General features: G+C 49.9%; 1 long non-coding RNA gene across 1 annotated transcript; it reads right to left on the reverse strand.

The window, feature by feature from the left end:
• Nucleotides 1-19,793: 19,793 nt before the first annotated feature.
• LOC119282054 lies at nucleotides 19,794-21,079 on the reverse strand. Its single transcript, XR_005138618.1, has 4 exons — nucleotides 20,983-21,079; nucleotides 20,846-20,886; nucleotides 20,414-20,763; nucleotides 19,794-20,019 (listed from the first exon to the last, which is right to left on the reverse strand). It is a non-coding gene; the product is annotated as an uncharacterized LOC119282054 (long non-coding RNA).
• Between the last annotated feature and the right edge of the window lie 217 nt (nucleotides 21,080-21,296).

Below are 21,296 nucleotides of genomic sequence, written 5' to 3' on the forward strand. Positions count from 1 at the left end.
GAGCTCTCCTTGAGCCCACTCCAAGTCCTGCTTCAGGTCGGCCAGTTCGGCCATACGGACAGCAGCGGCCAGCAGCACATCCTGTTTATTCACATCCAAACTTAATGTTAGACTCCCGCGGAATATAATTGACCCTTCGTTTGGTTTTTCCTTCCGAACACCAAACAGAGTATCAGGGGCTACTACCTATCGGGTGGTAATTAAACACATTTTTACTTACCTCAAAGCCTGTCAGGAGGCTGGTGCAGGCTTCGGTTAGTCCGCTCTTGGTGGACGAAACCTTCTGAATCACCGCACTCATAAGAGTACGGTGGTCTTCATCTAGGGAAGCACCGCGAAGAGCTTCCACCAGACAATCCGGCGCCTCGGGCGCAACGGAAGTCCTCGAAACAGACGGCCCTCCCTCCCTAACGAGGGGCTGCCCGCCTGAGTCCGGAACCACTGAAGGCTCCGGAACTGTGTTCGGCTGAGAGCATGGCTTGCCGTGGCTCTCATCAACATGATCCGCGGGGATCTTGAACCCCGCGAGTCCGACGTCTGGAATGCCGCCTTGAGGCGCCTCCAGGGCCACCTCCCCCATCTCTGGGAGCCTTTGGGACAACACCTTCGTGTCATCCACGGGCCGAGGAGAAGTGGCCATCGGGAGTGTGTTCATTGCTGACTCACTTAAGGACCCGTCCGAAGACGATACCGTGGGATGTGCCCTGGCCGGACTGCATATAAGTTCGGCGTTATAACAAAATTGTGAGGCAAAATTATGATGGAGTGCGGATACTTACGATCGCACTGAAGGCTTCTTCCGGGGCAGCCACCCTTCCTCGCTGTCGACAGTGGTGGCAGAGTAGTCCGGAAGGGACACTTTCCCCTTCTTGGACGTCCCAGTTTCCCCCACCGGGGCGGCCTTCCTCTTTCTCTCCCCCAGTGCGGGGAGGTGGAGTTTCTTCTTGTTTTCCCCCACTTCCGCGGGTGGAATTGGCCTCGTCGTCATCGGACGACAAGGGTATGACGGTCGTGCGTCGGGGGCCTCTCCTGGTCCCCTGGTCCGCCCCCTCAGGCCCCTCGTCCTCTCCGGGTGGGGCGGCCTCCTCCTCCTCTTCTTCTTCTTCTTCCCCTTCGGGGGAGGAGTGTGCCTCGTCGTCTTCGGACGAGGCTTGTGGAACATTACGCCGGAGACCCTTTCGGGTCCCCGGGGCCTTCTTATCGGCCTTCTTCTCCGGCCCCTTATAGGGTGCCGGGACCAGCATCTTCGTCAAGAGATCGTTAGCTGGGCTTTCTGGCAGCGGAGCCGGACAGTCAATCCGCTCTGCTGTCTCCACATAATCCTGCACAAATACACACAATTACTTAAGGCTCCCCCATGAATGTATTGGGAAAAAACCGAATCCGGTGGCGGCCTGAGAACTTACCTGAATAGAACGCAGTGCGGCGTGGAGCCCACGGTCCTCAGATATGGTAGGATGTACTTCAGAGGCCTTGAACAATGCCTTCCATGCATTTTTGTGCTTCATGTCATAGAGCCTCTGAAGCGTCTGGTGTTCGGCCGGGACGAACTCCCATAGATTGAATGCCCGCCTTTGGCACGGCAGAATCCAGCAAACGAGCATGACCTGGATCACGTTGACGAGCTTGATGTTCTTGTCCTTCATGCCCTTGATGCAGGTAGTGAGTCCGGTCAGCTCTGTAGATTCGCCCCATAGCAGGCCCTTCTGTTCCCAGGAGGTGAGCTGCATAGGGGTTCCAGATCGGAACTTGGGGGCCGCCGCCCAGTTGGCGTTGCGCGGCTCGGTGATGTAGAATCACCCCGATTGCCACCCCTTCACGGTTTCCGCAAAGGAGCCGTCAAGCCAGGTGACGTTAGGCATTTTTCCCACACTCGGCACTCCGCTTGCTGGCCGCTACGATCTTCGGCTTCACGCAGAAGGTTTGCAGCCACAAGCCGAAATGAGGCTTGATGCAGAGGAAAGCCTCGCATACGACGATGAACACCGAGATGTTGAGGACGAAGTTCGGGGCTAGATCATGGAAATCTAGACCATAGTAGAACATGAGCCCGCGGACGAAGGGGTGGAGTGGAAACTCCAGTCCACGGACGAAGTGGGAAAGAAACATGACCCTCTCGTGGGGTCCTGGAGTTGGAATGACCTGCCCCTCGTCTGGTAGCCGGTGTGCTATGTCTGCGGCCAAGTATCCGGCCGCCCAAAGACTTGCGATGTTTTTCTCCTTCACGGTGGAAGCCACCCATTTGCCTCCTGCTCCGGACATGTTTAGTTGTGCGGAGAAGACTTGGACTAGGGCGCTAGAGCTCGAGGAGGCAAGAGTGGGCAGGGGAGGAAGAAGGCGTGGGTAAGAATGAGGAACTCTTATCCCTTTATAGAGGTGACAAAAGCGGTGCGCCTCCCCACTAGCCTGTTGAGAATCGCTTACTTCCCAAGCGCCACGATTGATGGCATGGGGGGATTACCCATACATGTATTGATGAGAATCCCGTGATAAGGGGACATTATCTCTGCTTTGACAAGACGTGTCAAGGAAACCGCCTCGCAACACGCGCTGTGGCTGGTTGTGGAAAAACGGTTCGAATAATAACATGGCTGTAATGGCATATCGCGTCATCTAAAAAGTTGTCAGCTGAAGTATCGTTCTCTCGACGATGGTGTATGAAGATCATTTTGCAGATCCGGACATGGTCTACATGTTCGATAAATAACCTTGGAGTATTCGGAGAAGGAACCCTCCTTGCAATGCCGAAGACAAGACTGCGCGCCGAACTCATCGTCATTTAAGCCTGGTTCAAGGGCTACTGAGGGAGTCCTGGATTAGGGGGTATCCGGACAGCCGGACTATGTACATTGTCCGAACTATCGAAGCGTCAATATACAAGACTCAAGACTTCGGCCCATGTCCAGATGGGACTCTCCTTTGCGTGGAATACAAGCTTGGTGATCCAGATATTGTGTTTCCTTCCTTGTAACCGACTCCATGTAAACCCTAGCCCTCTCTGGTGTCTATGTAAACCGGGAAGGACGGTCCTTAGAAGGCCGATCACAATCACAATCATACCATCATAGGCTAGCTCTTAGGGTTTAGCCTATACGATCTCGTGGTAGATCTACTCTTGTACTACTCATATCTTCAATATTAATCAAGCAGGAAGTGGGGTTTTACCTCCATCGAGACGGCCCGAACCTGGGTAAACATTGTGTCCCTCGCTTCCTGTTACCATCAGCCTAAGACGCACAGATCGGGACCCCCTACCCAAGATCCGCTGGTTTTGACACCGACAGTCGATTCCCCCTCCGCTGGAGCATCAGCGAATGCTCCAAGATGGGATCTCGTGGATACAGAAGGTTGCGGCGGTGGAAATAGTGTTTCGTGGTGCTCCTCGATGGTTTCAGGGTACGTGGGTATATATAGGAGGAAGAAGTAGGTCGGTGAACGCTCGAGGGGCCCACGAGGGTGGGGGGCACGCCCACCTGTACGGGCGCGCCGGGCAACCTCGTGGCCGCCACCTCTGTTGCTTGACATCCACTCCAAGTCCCCTGGATCACGTTTGTTCCAAAAAGATCGCTCTCGAAGGTTTCATTCCGTTTGGACTCCGTTTGATATTCCATTTCTTTGAAACACTGAAATAGGCAAAAAAAACAACAATTCGGGCTGGGCCTCTGGTTAGTAGGTTAGTCCCAAAAATGATATATGAGTGTAGAGTAAATCCCATAAACATCCAAAACGGGTAATATAATAGCATGGAACAATAAAAAAATATAGATACGTTGGAGACGTATCAGCACTGGGCACTGGATCAATATGTTAGTCCCAAAAATAATATCAAAAGTTGCCAAAAATATATGAAAGTTGAATAATACTGGCATGTAACAATCAAAAATTATAGATACGATGGAGACGTGTCAGGGCGGCGACCTCGAGCTTCATCCCCGAAGACAAGCTCTCCCACAGAGTGTTCGCGCTTGCGGTCATGCCGGATGTGATGCCAGGTAGGAGGACGATGCGCTATGGTGTGGATGTTAGCTGGCCGTTGCTGCTTTAAGTAGCACATTCCAGTGAGGCCAAGCGTTTGGGTGCGTCATTAAGTCGCCGGAGTTGGTTCCTCGGGCACCGAGCCTTTTAACGATGGCATACGAACGGACGGCATGAATTCTGGTAGCTGGCGCCGGCTGGGAACGCACCGCGCGACGATGTGAGGGACAAGGGTTTGTAGTCAGCTGCGATCGTGGCAACATTGGAGATGCCTCACATGCGATCCCCGCATATCATTGAAAAAGCAAGACGACTCGTGTCAGGACCCCGACTCAATGCCACATCGATCTAGCATGTAACACCTCATATCACTTTGCGGCCTCACGCACGGTATCCCCACGGGTGTCGCCTTACCTTTGCCCGGGACCGTTTGCGCCTTTTGGCACACGTATATGATGGTGTCGCTAGCATCCATATGATAAAGAGCCCGGGCTGACATGGCTAGTCGTAAACCCAAAGTGGCACTAACTTACAGGGACAGGCATCCATGACCCAGCATCGAACGTGTCGGTCATCAGCGAGTGAATCCAGGCTGTAGCACTGGGCTAACAGGACTCCGGTGAACCGGGCTGTAGCAGGCTAACAGGACTCCGGTATTCATCGCGTGACATTTCCCCGAAGGGACAGACACAGGATCGAAGAAGGACACATGCCGGCCAGCCTAAGTGTTCCGGAGCAGTAGCAAGCTACCAGGGCTCAGTGGAAGCACTAGGAGACATTTCCCGGTAAGAGAGGCTACTAAGGATAAACAACTAGATAGTCAGATCCCACACATAGCAATACACATTACACGTACGCATAACATGCAAGTATGTGCTGTACAACATGGCATCACAGCATAGCTCAACAACTCATATAGATAAAGGCTCAGAAGAGCCATCATAGCATCTATTACAAACAGGGGTCACATGACCCAACATTCAGAGCAATCAAGCAGCAAACAGAAGCATTACATGTCTGAGTACAGACATCTATAAATGAAAAAGGCTGAAAGCCTGACTATCTACAACGTCCGATCAAGATCGTAGCTGAGGTACAAGCTACTCGTTGAAGTCCACGAGAACACTAGTAAGACCGAAGTCTCCGCTGCAAAAACATAAATAAAGCAACATGAGTACAAAGGTACTCAGCAAGACTTACATCAGATCCTATCATACATGCATTTGTATCAAGAGGGTAATGTGGGGTTTAGTTGCAGCAAGCCAGCTTTGACTCTGTGGCTATCCTGTTCTACGACTACCAGAAACTCTTGAGGTGATATGGCGCACACGAGTCCACTAATCACCCCACAATACACTACTATGGATTCATCCCCGTCTCCCTACGAGAAGGCCATCCATAGCACTCACACTTGTCTTGAGCATTTTATAGTATCCACTTCAAGTTGTCTATGTACCATGTAAGCATCCAAGAAGTCCATAACCGCGGACCCGGCTATTCGAATAGATCATGTCAACCCTGCAGGGGTGTACTTCTTCACACACGCTCTCGCCACTTACCGCCATGTACACGTCATGTATCTCGACACCCTTCAAGCGGAAGCCTGGCGAGGGTGTCGGCCACGACCTGACTAACCACACAAGACTCTAGCCCAGGTTTATCGCCTATTCGGGTTCCATCCGCAAGGAGATCCGGCCGGGGTGTCACTCACGGCCCCAAACGATGTGAGCAGGGTTCCCGAGCCCACCATCCGGGTGCCACTCGGTACACCGGGCCACGTGTGCCTAGTCTGTCCCAAGCCCACCCTGCCGGGTGCCACTTGGTAGAAAAATAGCACTACCTACAAACACCAGAAACTAGTTGCGACTCCTGGACAGAGACCAAGTTGGTTAATAAGTCGAGAGGGGCACTTAAGCATTCCAATGTGTGGTAGTATCGAGTCATTGGACAACATACATAAAACTCAGTGCTTAAGGACGGTTCCAGTGAGACAACCCACCATGTACTCCTACATGGCCTCTCACCGCTACCTTTACCAAATCGTGTTCACACACTTCACTCTCAGCATCAGAACATATCGTAACACTCCAATTCATTCCCAATGAACCAGACCTGACACAACTCTAAGCAATAGCAGGCATAGCATGGTAGGAACACAACATGGCTCAATCAACTCCTACACATGCTAGTGGGTTTCAACTATTTACTGTGGCAATGACAGGTCATGCAGAGGAATGGGTTCAACTACCGCAGCACAAAGTAGGAGGTGAATCGTTGTTGTCCTAATGCAATAACTGAGAGCAGGAGCGAGAGAGTAGGATTGTATCGGAATGAACAAGGGGGTTTGCTTGCCTGGTAAATCAACAAGCGAGGCACTGCTTCATAGACAGGCACTCTGGAACAGCTCCGGAGCAGGACCTATCGAGAAGGAACGGTGCCGGCAATCAAAACACAAGCATATGCAACAATATGATGCATGAACATGGCATGAAGATGTGATGTTGTTTGAGCTAATGCAACTAGTAATCATTTGGTGTGAAGTCCATTTGAACCATAAGCTCAAATGCATCTCCAAAGTAAGCTCTTATATATGCCATAATGTGTTTTCTCATATTCAGCATGTATAAGTTGGTTTGTCATGCATGTAACTAGTACAGATGGAAAGATTGCATTTTTCTGATAATTTTTCATATATAAATTATTTCAATCTGAGCTACGGTTGAATTTCTATGAATTTTTGAAGTTTAAAACAATTTCTGGAATTTCCTGAATTAATTTAAATCCAGAAATCATATTATTGCGCCAACATGACGTCAGCACGACGTCAGCAGTCAACTGCGGCTGACTGGGGTCAAACCTGACGTGTGGGGTCCACACGTCAGTGACAGGGGGTTAAACAGGGTTAGATTAACTCCTAATTAAAAGTTAGTGGCGCTGGGGCCCACTGTCAGTGTCAGGGGGGGTTAGTTAACGGTGATTAGCACTAAGCTAATCACCTGGCCGACGGGGCCCACCCGTCAGGCCGGCGAGGTCATCGGCGGCGACCTCTGGACGCGGCGGCGTCCGTGAAACAGGCCACGGGGGCGGCGTCGGAGGGCACCGGGGCGTAGCCCGGGCTCTCGCGCATCTGGAGGGGCAGGTGAGAGGAGCTGGGGAGGCCGGAGCTCGCCGGAGCAAAGCTCGCGTCGGCGGCCGAAGCTCGGGATAGCGCGGGCGTGGGGCTGCAGCTCGCGTTCGAGCGAACGGAGAGCACAGGCGGTAGCTACGAGGCAGCAGGAGCACGTCGGAGCTACTACGCGAGGCGGAGGTGCTCGGGGGCACGGAGCTCGCCGGCCATGGCGGACGGCGGCTTCGGGCGCTCGCGGGGCAGCGGCTACAGGGCACGCGAGAGAGAGAGAGGTGAGGGGAAAGGAAGAGGGGCTCACGGCGGACACGCAGAGCAGGCCAGTGTGCTCGGGGACGTCCTGCGTGCGGCGAATCGACGGCGATGGCGATCTGCGGCGGCCGGAGGTGATGAAGACGACGGCGACGTTCCAGGGCGTCCGGCGCCTTATGGCTTGACGGGGGAGACGAGGAAGTTGTGGCGGAGCTTCTGCGCGTGTCGGAGAGGCGAGGGGGAGGCTGTGGCGGCGGCTATGGCAAACGGCGGCGACCGGCGCATTCGGACACGAGAGAGAGAGAGCGAGGGAGAGGAGAGGAAGAATCGGGGGAGAGTGAGAGGGTACGGGGGGGCGTGGCGACGTCCGGGCGTTCCAGGGCGACGAGGAGGCGCCAGGCAAGCAGGGGGGCTTGTGGCGTGGCGCGGTGGCGCGCGCACGCTGGGCACGCTCCCCTCCCTCTGTCGAGGAAGAAGACGACAGAGGAGGAGGCGGGCTGGGCCGCCTGCTGGCTGGGCCGGCCTGCTGCTGCTGAGCTGCACAGGGAGGAGGCCCAGGTAAGTCTCCCTCTTTTACTTTTTTTGTTTTCTAACTTTTCTGACATACGTTTTGATTTAATTAAAATATTAAATCATTTAATTACCTTATGCCAAATTTTGCAGGGGCTAGCTATATTATTCCAAAGCTCCTCAGCAGGTGGCATAATTTTTGGACCATATTTTATATATATAACCATATATATCCAAGGCAAATAATTATCGGATTAATCCAAATGGCCAAAATTAAATACTTATGAGATCCTAAAAATATTGGTTTGATTTTTATCTCTGCCCAATATTTTCAGAGAGCAACATGAGCATTTTCTTGGACCCTTTTGGAGAAATTTTTATTTGGGTCATTTCAAAAATGATTCTCAGGGTTCCACCAATCCTCATTTCAAATTTAAATGAAATTTAAACATGATGCACAAATGACTAGCTAGTCTAGGTCCTACCAGACTAGGGATGTGACAACCCGGCATGATCTCAGGTCCTTAGAATGCAGTTGGCCGTGCTACACCACTCCACGGACGCATCGCGGCACCCCATGCATCCTTGATGAGCCGGGTGTTGGGGTGTGTTTGGATTGTGGCCAAAGTGCACCTTACCAAAATTTTGGTCATGACCCAAAGATTGGTCTTTGTTTGGATGGTTGCCATTTTTTGGCATGCCAATGAACTCTAGCCAACTCTAGTTCATTTTCTTGCCAATGTCGGCCAAATCATGGGCAACCAATACCTCAACCAAAATTTTGGCTACCCAATGCTTTGATGGGGCAACCTTGGGCACAAACCAAACATACTGTTGGCCGTGCCACAGCACTAACGCCACCCTCGACACACTAAAACCGACCATGTCTAGCGACGATGAGCGTGTCACTCATCGCGGTCGCCGTGTCCAGAGGCGGTGCTGGAGCTGCGCCACATTGTTGGCCCCCACGACCAACATGAATGGTTGTCGGTGGCGAGGAGGTCATGGGCCAGCTCCTCCATTGGACTAGTCTGCGCTAAGTCATTCTGACGGGTGTGCCCCACATGTCAGTTTCCCTATTTTCCTGGCCATATTCGACATCAGTGCTCCGCATTACGCATTAGGCCTTTCACTATGTAGGCCAAGCGAGACAACTTATTGTTTATTTGAGCCGTTCAAGTATAATCATGTGGCGTTCAACTTATAATCATGTGGCGTTCAACTTAGTGCTCCGCCTTACGCATTAGGCCTTATTGTTTATTTGAGCCGTTCAACTTATTGCTTATTTCTCATTCCTCTCCAACCCTCTTCTCCCTCGATCATGTCGCCCTCCGGTCAAGTCCATCCTCCCGCGTGCCTCATTTGAACATTTCGCCGAGTATCATTCGCATGTACCCACCCTAATCCTCTTTCAATCGATCTCCGAACCCCGAGATGAAATCGAGAGAGAACGAGTGGGGGCACGTGATACCTAAGGGGGAGTCAAAATTTTGAACCGGTGATCATAGCATCCGCAAATCATATATAAAGGGTATTCGATGTTCATTTCGTTTTTTAACGTACAATATACTCCCTCCTATCCTTTCTAGTTTACATATATGTTTTATGTGTAGTCGAAGTATCTCTACTTTGATCAAAAAAGTATCAACATTCAACAATGCCCAATCAATATTGTTAGATTCGTACGTACTCCTAGATTTGTACTCGAGATGGTTTCCAATTTGTTTTCAATCACGTGAATGTGCTTGTTCTCACGCATGCTCTTCCTACTAGGATTTCACCACGTATAGCCAGTCCAATAGTAACTTTTTTAAGCTCCCTGTCCAATAGTACTAGTGGAGTACTGACAACATCTGCACTAGAGTATGCAGTGCTCATAGTAGCACTCCCTCCTTCCATTTATATAGGGCCTATGTGGAGGAGAGAGATGTGAAAAGGTAAGGGGAGTGAGCTCTCATGCTAGAGCCTAGCTATATACGCATTCCTAGTTAAATACAATAAATATGAAGAAAGAGATAGAGAGGAGATGGGAAAAAGTACTAATATAATAGCCAACCTTATAATTTTTTTGGCGGGAAATAGCCAACCTTATAGCCCACACTACTGTATGAGTGCATATAATAGATAATGGCTATAGATGACATGGCAGTCCCTCATAGCCATCGACTGGCTATATTATTAACCATGCTCTAATGCGTTTTTAAAACCGCATTTGACTATTGACAAGGTTAATAGTACATGAGATGTATAATGTGAAAATTATATCATTGGAAACTCCTTTCACATACGAATTTGACCGTATGCTTTGTGTAAGTTGCATGTCATATATTATTACTCTAACATTTGGTCAAAGTTAGCCTCAAAAAATGCATTAGGCCCTGTATAGTAAATGGAAGGAGGGAGTAGTAGTGGAAGTGGATCCTCTGACGTAGGTATCCCTGCCTTACCCTCCCTTCGGGCCACTTACTAGCGGACCCCATGCTTACTAGGCCCCGCATGTCAGTTACTCAATGGGTTCGCCACATTAGGGGATCCTCATCCGTAGTATACTTGTGGAACCCCGGCTCAGAGAAAACCGGAACACCCAGTATTCCAGCCCAGAGATCAAGGAGAAGTTTTCTGGAATACGACACTGCTTAGCATTACACGAATATGAATACAAGGTATCCGATATTACAATGGATAACATTGGTACGGCGACGCTGTCCATCCTCAGTTGCTCTATGCAGGCAGCGGAAACAACTTGAAGCAGCAGAATAACTCTAGCAGCGGAACAACAGCGATGGTGGTGAACTCCACTCTGCATGGACTCTGGCTGGAATGCTTATCCTAGCTCGCACAAAAGGAAACCACGACAAGCAAGCAATCAAAAATGGAATGACCTGCAAACTGGCATGACACGCTAGGTCAGTACATTGAATGTAATTGCAAGCTCACAATAACCAGAAGCATTCAAGACAAACAACAACATGGCAATTACAGGTTAAGCAGGAATTATCATGAGATCATTAGAATAACATGGAATGACCAACATAAACATGATACAGCTATCACAACATGAACATATTAATCTGACAATAATAGCATGCAACAGGATGACACTATCATGCACAACTCATTCTGCTCGGGTTACCTCGTAACCAACCCATGCATCACTTACCAACCTCGTACATCACACGATCATCTTAGGATCAAATCAAGCTTGGTATAAACAATACCATAGTAATCATTAAATGACCACAAGGAGCTTGACCTTTACCCATGACTCTCGCACAACATCACGAATATACAACAACTCAGTATCCTCGATACCACCGTGATCCTTACGGCGATCACAACCCGACCAACACTTGGCCCGTGATCCTTACGGCGCTAAATGGTTCGTGATCCTTACGGCGATCACAACCCGGCCACTACATGGCTCGTGATCCTTACGACGATCACAAACCGGCCACTACATGGCCTGTGATCCTTACGGCGATCACAACCAACTTATCTCATTGTTATTACGCACATTATTCTTATTACTGTTGACTCATGGTGTGACCTACTTTCGACTGGGCCCTTATCCGCGGGCGCGGCTATCGATAGATTTAATATACACTCTGCAGAGGTTAGTACACTGTACCCACACTACGGAACCCATGACCTCTGATACGTCCATTTTGCATCATGCTTTTATATCAATATTTATTGCATTATGGGCTGCTATTACACATTATATCTCAATACTTATGGCTATTCTCTCTTATTTTACAAGGTTTACCATAAAGAGGGGTAATGCCGGCAGCTAGAATTCTGGCTGGAAAAGGAGCAAATGTTGGAAACCTATTCTGCACAACTCCAAAAGTCCTGAAACTCCACGAAACAACTTTTTGGATTTATTAATAATTTATGAGTAAAAGAAATAGGCCAGGGGGCCCACACCCTGTCCAGGAGACAGGGGGCGCGCCCCCCTATAGGGCGTGGCCCCTATCTCCTGGGCCCCCTGGTGGGCCTCTGGCGTCCATCTTCTGCTATATCATCACATTTTCCCTGAAAAAAATCATGGGCAAGCTTACGGGACGAAACTCCGCCACCACGAGGCGGAACCTTGGCGAAATCAATCTAGGGCTTTGGCGGAGCTGTTATGTCGGGGACTGTCGGTGTCAAAACCGGCGGATCTCGGGTAGGGGGTCCCGAACTATGCGTCTAGGCGGATGGTAACAGGAGACAAGGGACACGATGTTTTACCCAGGTTCGGGCCCTCTTGATGGAGGTAAAACCCTACGTCCTACTTGATTAATACTGATGATGTGTGTTACAAGAGTAGATCTACCACGAGATCAAGGAGGCTAAACCCTAGAAGCTAGCCTATGGTATGATTGTTGTTCGTCCTATGGACTAAAGCCATCCGGTTTATATAGACACCGGAGAGGGCTAGGGTTACACAGAGTCGGTTACAATGGTAGGAGATCTACATATCTGTATCGCCAAGTTTGCCTTCCACGCCAAGGAAAGTCCCATCCGGACACGGGACAAAGTCTTCAATCTTGTATCTTCATAGTCTTGGAGTCCGGCCGATGATGATAGTTCGGCCATCCGGACACCCCCTAGTCCAGGACTCCCTCAGTAGCCCCTGAACCAGACTTCAATGACGACGAGTCCGGCGCGCATATTGTCTTCGGCATTGCAAGGCGGGTTCCTCTTCCGAATAATTTATAGAAGATTGTGAACACCAGGATAGTGTCCGGCTCTACAAAATAAATTCCACATACCACCGTAGAGAGAATAATATTTACACAAGTTCAATCTGCTGACGTATTTCGTGGCGTGACGTCACACCACTACCAAGCCTTTACTAGAATTGCTTTTATTGTACCACCTCAGCGCGTTTAGCGAAGCGGTTTCCTTGGCACGTCTTGTCGAAGCAGAGATCGTGTTCCCCTTATTCCGGGATTCCCATCAATACGGACGTGGGTAACCAACCGCGCCATTGATTGCGGGGCTTGGGGGATAAGCGAGTTTTATCAGGACGGTGGGGACGCATGTTTGTGTCCGCCCATATAAGGGGATAAAGATCCAACCCTTTTACCTGCGCCTTCTTCCTCCTTGGCTTATCCATCTCCGCGAACTCGAGCTCCAGCGCCCAAGTCCGCACATCTCACCTCAACCTCCTCCAACTATGTCCGGAGCGGGAGGCATGTGGATGGCCTCCTCCGTCACGGAGGGGCAGATCCAGAAGCTGCGCAGCACCGGATATTTGTCCAGCAACATCGCGCATCGGCTCCCCGACGAGGGAGAGCTCATCCCCACCCCCAGGCCCCATGAGAGGGTAGTATTTCTTCCCCATTTCCTCCGCGGACTGGGCTTCCCACTCCATCCCTTTGTCCGGGGGCTCATGTTCTACTACGGCCTGGATTTCCATGATCTGGCCCCGAATTTCATCCTCAACATCTCGGCGTTTATCGTCATGTGTGAGGCCTTCCTATGCATCCAGCCCCACTTCGGCTTGTGCCTCAAGACCTTCAGTGTCAAGCCGAAGGTTGTGAAAGGCAGCCAAGCGTAGTGCGGAGGCGCCATGGTGGGCAGGATGTCCCACGTTACTTGGCTTGAGGGTACTTTCATGGAAACCATTAAGGGTGGCAATCGGGGTGGTTCTACATCACCGAGCCGCGTGACCCCGAATGGGCAGCGGCCCCCGAATTCAGATCTGGCATCCCCACATGGCTCACCTCCTGGAAAGAGAGCGGCCGGACATAGGGTGATTCGGAGGAGCTGACCGGACTCCAAGCCTGCGTCCAAAAGCTAGTGGACAAGAAGCTCAAGCTTGTCAACATAGTCCAGGTCATGCTCATCCGCCGGATCCTCCCGTGCCAACGACGGGGCTTCAACATGTGGGAGTTCGATCCGGCACAGCACCAGACTTTGAGCGGGCTCTTCGACACTACGTACGAAGATGTCTGGAAGGTGCTGTTCAACGGTGGCGAGGATCCCGCATCCTCTACCGAAGATCGCGGATTCAGCTCGCAGCGTCCGACTGACGAGGTAAGCGATTTTGTCCTTTACGGGACGTTTATTTTCCATAGTTTGACTCTATGCGGGATCTAAACTCCCTTTCCTTTGACAGGGCTGGCTGAAGAAGGCCGAACAGACTATCTGTCCGGCCCCATTACCAGAGGACCCAGCGGACGCCCGCTTAACGGGGCTGCTGCCTCCGGCACCCCACGTGGTGCCGGAGAAGAAGGCCAAGAAGAAGGCCACGGGCACTCGGAAGAGTTCCCGTTTTCAGGTGCTATCGGATGATGACTCCGAGGCGGACTCCTCCCAGAAAGGCGAGGAGGAGAAAAAGAAAGCCTCTCCCCCAGCGGGGGGAGGGATGAAAAGGAAGGCCTCCCCAACGAGGGAGGCCGAAGGGTCCAAGAAGGGAAAAACTCTTTCCCCGGACTGCTCTGCCAACGCCAGTGACGACGACGAGGACTGGCCTCCAAGGGCCAAGCCCCTGGCAAGATCGTAACTCTCCGGACTCCCGAATAACTTCATGGTTTTTCTTTTTTGCCACACAATGTCTTTCTAATGCCGCATACAACCCTGCAGTCCGCCCAAGGATGATCTTCCCGCTTCGTCGAGCGGGTCCTTAGGTGCGTCGGATATGTATTCTCTTCCGACCGCCTCCACCCCCCGTGATGCGGACGATGCCGAGGTGGGATCTCGAGAAGGGACCCACCAGGAGTAGGAGGCCCCGGAGGTGTCGCAGGACAACCTTCCGGACTTTGCACCGGACTCGGCCCCGGAACCCATAGTGGCTCCGGAGTCCGGCGGGCGGCCCCTTCGTAAGAAGGGCAAGACCGTGACGCCGGCAGCCTCCGTCCAACCAGAGGCGCTGGATAGCATGCTGGAGGCGCTCAATGGCGCCTCCATCAAAGAGGAACACCACACTGTTATGAGTGCGGTGATTCAAAAGGTTCGGCTCGCCAAGAGCGGGCCGACCGAAGCCTGCAGCAGCCTTCTAACAGGCTTTGAGGTAAGAATTTTGATATATGTAAAATAGTACCGCATAGACAGTAGCCCCTGATGCTCGGTTCGGTGTTCGGAAAGAAAAGCCGGACTGAGGATCTTAAAAGATATACGCAGGAGTCATAAAAAATATGTCAATATGGGATTGCAGGCTGTGCTGCTGACCTCTGCCGCACTGATTGCGAAGGTCAATACTTTGAAGCAAAACCTCCAGCGGTCCGAGAACGAGCTCGGCCATGCCAAGAAGCAGCTCGAGGACAAGGAAGGTGAGTAAGACCTTATTAAAATTGTACCTTACAGAAAAGGATTTTGGTTGCAAAAAGAATGACAAGGATAACGTGGGTATTGCAGGGGCCACTAACGAGGCGGCTACCCTGAAGGAGGCGGTAGCCGCGGCCGAACGTAATGCGGCCGCGGAGCGCACCGAGCGAGAGAAGCAGGAGGCGCGGGTGGCGGAGGTACAGCAAGAGCTCCAGGATCTCGTGAAAAAACATGAGAGCCTGGAGCGTGACTCGAAGACTCGAGAGTCTGAGCTTGCAACGGCTCTTGAGAGTGCCAAAGCCGCTAAGGCCGAAGCCTACAAGGCCCTCCAAGAAATCGAGGCGTTGAAGAAAATAGCAGCGGGTAAGGCATTTTTCATGCAAAGTAAGCATGTGAGTGTTAATTACCTGTTGCTTACCCGAATTCGGACCTCTCCATGGGCGTTCGCAGATCTTCCTTGCAGCGTGTCCGATGCTGCCGCGTTCTACCGGGCCGAGGAGGGGAGCTCGATGGAGAAGGTCTTTTGGTCTCAGTATGCTGAGGCCGGACATCTAGTGCCCCTTAGCGACAAGCTGAAGCAGCTGGTCGAGCTCCACAAGACGGCCGACCAGGCCATGAAGGGCCTCATTGTTCGGCTGTGGCCGAAGGAGGCCATGCCTGGGAGCTACTTCGGCCTGGTGCGGCGGCTGGTGGATGCGTGTCCATGGGTTGAAGTCATCAAGCACTCCACCTGTATTGAAGGTGCCCGTCGGGCCCTTGCCCGCGCAAAGGTGCACTGGGGCAAGATGGATGCTCAAAAGCTTGTGACTGACGCGCCACCGCAGGGCAAGGAGTATCGTACTCCCGAGATGTATTATAAGACTGTGCTGAAGGGTGCCCGCACTATTGCGGCTGAGTGCTCCAAAGATGTAATATTTGAGTAGACTCGCATTTTGTTATCCTGTGCGCTTAAAACTTAGTTCATATGCGCTAAGCAACGCTTGTTAATTTAAAATATTACCTTCTGTGCAACTGTTTATCAAATCTGAGAGATGGCAAGTCGTCAGCTTCAGCCCCCATGCCACGAGTGCTGGGGTGTTCGGGATAAACTTGAGCACTCTTGTTCCCATTTTTGGGTCCATCTAGGGAGGCGCTCAACACAGCGAACAAGGCAACCGGACTTATAATGCTTGAACACTCTCACTTAGCCATAGAATTCTATAATTTTAAATTTCGGCGAAGCCCCTAGTCTTCGGAAGGCCGAATTTGGGGCGCTATCCACGCATGGGCCGGACAAAAGCCGGCTCCTCGCTCTAAGCGGCATAAGTCTTTAGGGACTCGCAAAAAACCTCTCGAACAGCGACCAGCTCTCGCCTCATCATGACGGTCAGTTTTAGCTTTCTCCACTGAGGCGCTCGCCCAGCTCAACTGGGGCGCAATCGCAGTGGTTCTCCCAGTGCTACCTTAGCCGATACAACAGAACGTAAGGTACCAAAACATGGGAGCCGGGCAAACCCAACTATTGACCCAAGACATGATTCGGAGCCGATGCATATAATGCTATAAGTTTGGGGTGCCGCACTTGTGAAAGTGTTCGGACTTATCACACCGTGATGCGGGAAACATAAGCCCCTGGTGTATTTAGCCATACCAAAATGTATGGATGCAACAGATCATAAATGAACATATGTATAAGAAAGAAATGCAATTGGAAGCAAAAATGTGCTGCATTACTTATTCAAGAAAAACTGCTGTAAATGCAGAACGATACAAATGGTGCGATAAGCAAGGGGTGGGACTATTAAACATGTCCCCCTCCAGGGGTAGGCTGCGGAATGGTGCATAAAACAGATTTAATGCTCGTAATGGAGACCACCTGGATATTTGTTGTAGCCTTTCTCCTTCCCTGGCTGTTGCATCGTGAGTTCGGCAGGTCTGCTGCCGGACAGGGCCTCTGACGAACGGAGTCCTGTGGGTAAAAATAAAAAGGAAAAAGGAAAAAAAGAATGACACACTTGAGAGCCCCTGGTGTGGTTGAGCCGCAGTCTGGGCCTATCGTGGTCGTGCCCCTCTCCCCATGCCCATGGTATCTTCAGAGCGTAATGGTGTACGCAAAGGACCTATCTTGATGTTTTACGGGGGCTGGGGTTGGGGCCGCACTGCTACGCGTGCTCAAAACGTGTCAGGTGGTCTTGTTGTAGGTTACTCCGGGCGCGTTTAGCCGTGTCCGGTCACTTAACGGCCGGACTCGAGAATTGCCTTAAGAGGCTGCACTGTACTTCTGCCGCGAGAGCCGCTGTGTGTTCCTCCGTTCGGAGAGAGCGTTCAGTGTTTCCGTTGACCGTGATGACTCCTCGAGGGCCTGGCATCTTGAGCTTGAGGTATGCGTAGTGCGGCACCGCGTTGAACTTTGCGAACGCGATACGTCCGAGCAGAGCATGATAGCCACTGCGGAACGGAACTATGTCGAAGATTAACTCCTTGCTTCGGAAGTTATCCGGGGATCCAAAGACCACTTCCAGTGTAACTAAGCCTGTACAATTGGCTTCTACACCTGGTATGACGCCTTTAAAGGTCGTCTTGGTAGGTTTAATCCTTGAGGGGTCTATGCCCATTTTGCGCACTGTATCCTGATAAAGCAGGTTCAGGCTACTGCCGCCTTCCATCAGGACTCTGGTGAGGTGAAATCCATCGATGATTGGGTCTAAAAACAATGCGGCGAATCCGTCGTGGCGGATGCTGGTGGGGTGGTCCCGTCGGTCAAAAGTGATCGGACAGGAGGACCATGGATTGAACTTCGGGGCAACTGGCTCCATCGTGTATACATCCCTGAGTGCACGCTTCCGCTCCCTTTTGGGTATGTGTGTTGCGTATATCATGTTCACCGTCCGCACCTGTGGGGGGAAACCCTTCTGTCCTCTATTGTTCGGCGGTCGGGTCTCTTCCTCGTCATCGCTATGCAGCCCCTTGTCATTGTTTTCGGCAATTAACTTGCCTGCCTGCTTGAATACCCAACAGTCCCTGTTGGTGTGGTTAGCTGGCTTTTCGGGGGTGCCGTGTATCTGGCACGAGCGGTCGAGTATTCGGTCCAAATTGGACGGACCCGGAGTAGTTCTTTTGAATGGCTTTTTCCACTGACCGGGTTTAGAACCTCTGAATCCGGCATTGACTGTCGTATCTTCGCTATTATCGCCGTTAATGCGGCGTTTGTTTTTGTAGCGATGCGACCTGCCATTACGGTCCTTGATATCCGGACTGCCAGAATTTTTGCTGAGGTTGTTGCTGCGTGCTAGCCAGCTGTCCTCACCCGCGCAGAAGTGGGTCATGAGTGATGTGAGGGCTGCCATGGATTTCGGCTTTTCCTGTCCCAGGTGCCGGGCAAGCCACTCGTTGCGGATGTTATGCTTGAAGGCCGCGAGGGCCTCCGCATCCGGACAGTCGACGATTTGGTTTTTCTTGGTTAAGAACCGTGTCCAGAATTGTCTGGCCGATTCGTCTGGCTGCTGAATTATGTGGCTTAGGTCATCAGCGTCTGGTGGTCGCACATACGTGCCTTGGAAGTTATCAAGGAATGCGGCTTCCAGGTCTTCCCAACTCCCGATTGACTCTGCTGGCAAGCTGTTAAGCCAATGTCGGGCTGGTCCTTTAAGTTTGAGTGGGAGATATTTGATGGCGTGAAGATCGTCACCGCGGGCCATGTGGATGTGGAGGAGATAGTTTTCGATCCAAACCGCGGGGTCTGTTGTGCCATCGTAAGATTCAATATTCACGGGTTTAAACCCTTCGGGGATTTGATGATCCATTACTTCATCTGTGAAGCATAGGGGTGTGCGGCGCCTCTGTACTGGGCGATATCACGACGGAGCTCAAAAGAGCTTTGTCTATTTTGTTCGGCCCGGCCGGACTTACTGTGTCCGGCGCGACGGTTGTCGTCACGTATCATGGGGCGCCCACGCGATCCATAGATCGATCTTGATTGTCTTGCCTTATCCTCCAATATATCTCGCAAGTCTGGAGCGTTCTATTGCAACAAAATCGTTCGTTGCAATACATAACGATTTGTGGTGATAAGTACCTATTGCCACAAAACGACTTTCGTTGGCAGTCGTTGCGACTGGACACATGGTAATAGGTTGTTGCCACAAAAAAGAAAATGTGGCAATAAAGTGCGCTATTGCAACAACCATGTGGGAAAGCCGCCACATGGTTTTCCGCGACAACACTCACCTGATGCCACAATTTGGTTTGTGGAGATAGCTTTAATGCAACATGTAACTAATCGTGGCGACTAATAGCTCGTGGCGATAGACATTTGTGGCAACAATCTATTCCAACGACGCTTGTTTCGTAGCGCATACTCTTCCGTGGCAATAGTCAATTGTGGCAACAATCCTTCTTTTCGTGGTAGCAGGCATTTTGCTACGAACCGCTACACTTGTGGCTCTAACTTATGGCAACAAATATTTCAGTTGTCCAAACAAGAAATTGCAACACAATCGTTTTGATGTGATAAATAGGTATCACAACGAGTAAACTATTCGTGGCAAAAAACTATTGCGACAATTTAAAATTTTTGTGACGATACTCTATTTCAACAAAACTTAGTTCGGTAGCACCAAATAGTTATCACAACGGTCAAAATGCTTGTAGCGAGAAGCTACTGTAACAATGCCAACTTTTCATGGCGATACTCTATTTCAACCAAAAGTTGGTTGTGGTAATAGCCCATTGCAACCGTAAAAAAAATACAGGCATTCAATAACAATATTCCAAACAATACATATAATATGTACATTCATAAATTCATAATTCTCATAGTAAATATCCATCAAATGAAACTCAGATGTAATTTAGCCATCCTAATTAAGTGCCAAACTAAATTGTCCATGATCTAGAGTCCAGTCCAGCTAGTTCTTTGGATCCTGCAATCAAGAAAACAAAAAAAATAGTTCTAGTTAATGAGTCCAAATAACTTATGCCGTACAATTATTCCAACCCCATTGTTAACAAAAATGTCGTCAGACTAACTGAAGTAACACTGTCTCAGCAAGCATATGACTGAGCAATCAGAACAATTTTACAAGTGCAAATGTCTAAAGCATAAGTACTAAAAGCTTCCGATGTGACTTAAGTTGTGATTTGATGTATAGTTTCAGTTAAGTTCATGTCCCTAGCTAGCACATATTCATTTTTTGAAGTTGTGCCTTGATGCAGCAACAACACATGGTGAAAAAGAAGCAGCAACTAGCTAATTATGAAGGCCAATGACGTATAAAATGCAGGTGAACATGAAGAGAAAGCAAGGTTGTGACTTACCATTGCTTTAAACATTCGAGAATTCCTCGTTGCAACTTGTATGAGAGCATTTGAAGAAATAACAGTTGTCCTTGCAACTGGAGTCTTATTAGGAGTAGATCTATGTAAAAGAGTATTTTGCAAGTTTGGATACTATTTTCTTTGTTAATCCTCTTCGTTAGCACCTGAAAATAGAAGTGCACTTTTAGCAATGCAATTAAGCAACATAAATCTTACAAGGTCGCAAGCATATGAATGTAATCATCTGTTGGGTTCCCATCTGTTGGCTCAATTTTGTAAACTTTGCCATCATGTTTTTTTTCAGATTCTAGTCTTGATCTTCGCTCCTCTTCTCTGGTTTCCAAGTCTCTCTGCAAATAGTATAACAATGAGATGCTTGACACATGGAAGTATAGTTAGCATCGAAGCATGCATATTTAGTTAGACTCGTACCTTCTCAAAAACTTATTTGTGAGTATGATTTACTCGAGTTCCTGTATAAGGATTAACGGTTTTGATGATTAAGCAATCAAGGATTTTATGCATAATAGCAAATGTTAGAGATAGCTTAAATGTCATAATTTTTTTACCAGATCTGTGTTGTCCACGTTGGTTTTTGTAAGCTGTTATACTTTCCATCCTTGTTTTCTTTGGCAATACTTTCCATCCTTGTTACGGAACAAATCCTTTCTTTACTGAACACAAAAACAATTAAGGGACTTGGCATTATCAATATGCACCATTCAGATAAGTCATTAAGAATTAAGGATGTTGTGTACCTTGCAGAAAGGAGTAATGTGCATCATCTCTTTCCTCTGAAGCGTGCACATTACCTGACGCGTCCCTAGCTATTGAAGTGAACATAAATATTATTATCAAGTTGCCGTGTATTGTACTCGGTCTG

The sequence above is a fragment of the Triticum dicoccoides genome, chromosome 3B (genome assembly GCF_002162155.2).
Source record: "Triticum dicoccoides isolate Atlit2015 ecotype Zavitan chromosome 3B, WEW_v2.0, whole genome shotgun sequence".
Classification (NCBI taxonomy): Eukaryota; Viridiplantae; Streptophyta; class Magnoliopsida; order Poales; family Poaceae; genus Triticum; species Triticum dicoccoides.